Below are 1,496 nucleotides of genomic sequence, written 5' to 3'. Positions count from 1 at the left end.
TGTTTCTAATCTTTTCTTTTTACAGGATGCAGGAACGGGCGTGCGATTTTTGGTAGACACGTGTGCTTGTCGTTCTCTTTTGCCAAGGAAACTCTTCAAGGCACGACATAGTCTGTCTACATCTACCGACGTCCGCTTGGTAGCTGCCAACGGATCTGCGATACCCACCTACGGTTACGAGAACCTCACAGTATTGTTCGGAAACGGTAAATTCAATTGAAAGTTTCTCGTTGCTGACGTCACAATGCCAATCCTCGGTGCGGATTTCCTCTCTCATTTCCACCTTCTGGTCGATGTCGCCCACCGACGATTGGTCAACGCAGACTCGTACTTGTCGACAACTCTTCAACCCGCCCCCTCTAACCTCGCTCTCCACATCAGCGCACCCACGGATGCCTACGCCCACCTCCTCACGTCGTACCCGGAAGTTTTCCGTCCAGAACTTCGCCAAACGCCCACGGTTCCTGCCAAGCACGGTATTTATCACCATATCAAGACGGCGGGACCCCCAGTCTTCGCAAAATTCAGACGTCTGGCACCGGAACGATTGGCAGCCGCCAAACAGACGTTCGCCGAAATGGAGGAAATGGGCCTTTGCCAAAAGGTCTCCATCCCATGGTCGTCACCCTTACACATCGTTCTGAAGAAAGACGGCTCCCTCCGTCCGTGCGGGGATTACAGGTGCCTGAACATGCAAACAGAACCGGATCACTACCCCCTCCCAAACATTGCCGACGTGACCTCCTACCTGCACAAAGCGAAGGTTTTCTCTACGTTTGACCTCCTGAAGGGGTATTATCAGGTGCCTATGAACCCAGAAGACATCCCCAAGACCGCCATCACCACTCCGTTTGGTACATACACCTTCAATTACTCCTGTTTTGGCCTTCGTAATGCTGGGGCAACGTTTCAACGTCTCATGGATGGCATCTTAGGGGACCTCCCTTTCTGTGTATGTTATGTGGACGACATACTTGTGTTCTCCTCCTCAAAAGAGGAACGCCTCCGTCACCTGCGCATCGTGCTCGACTGCCTGCAACAAAACGGCCTTGTAGTCCAGTATGACAAGTGTACCTTTGGCGCCAACGAAGTGTTGTTCTTAGGGCACCGTATCACTCCTGAAGGAGTCCATCCCCTCCCTGAGAAGGTAGCAGCCATTCAGAACTTCCCCGCACCCTCGACCGTCAAAGCTCTGCAGAAATTCTTGGGCATGATCAACTATTATCACCGTTTTCTGCCAGCCATTGCCCCCACTCTTGCTCCCCTCTACGCCTCCCTCAAGGGCAAGCCAAAGGACCTGAAGTGGGGTCCCCTTCAAGAAGCAGCCTTCTGCAATTCAAAGAAGGCCCTATCAACTGCTGCGGCTCTCACTTTTCCTATCCCATACGCCCCTCTCCTTCTCTCCATCGATGCCAGCGACGTCGCTATTGGTGCAGTACTCGAGCAGGTGGTCAAAGGCTCGCCCCACCCATTGGCCTTCTTCAGCAGAAAACTGT

Source organism: Palaemon carinicauda, chromosome 16 (assembly GCF_036898095.1).
Source record: "Palaemon carinicauda isolate YSFRI2023 chromosome 16, ASM3689809v2, whole genome shotgun sequence".
NCBI classification, from domain to species: domain Eukaryota; kingdom Metazoa; phylum Arthropoda; class Malacostraca; order Decapoda; family Palaemonidae; genus Palaemon; species Palaemon carinicauda.
Note: the sequence above shows the minus strand (reverse complement) of the source record.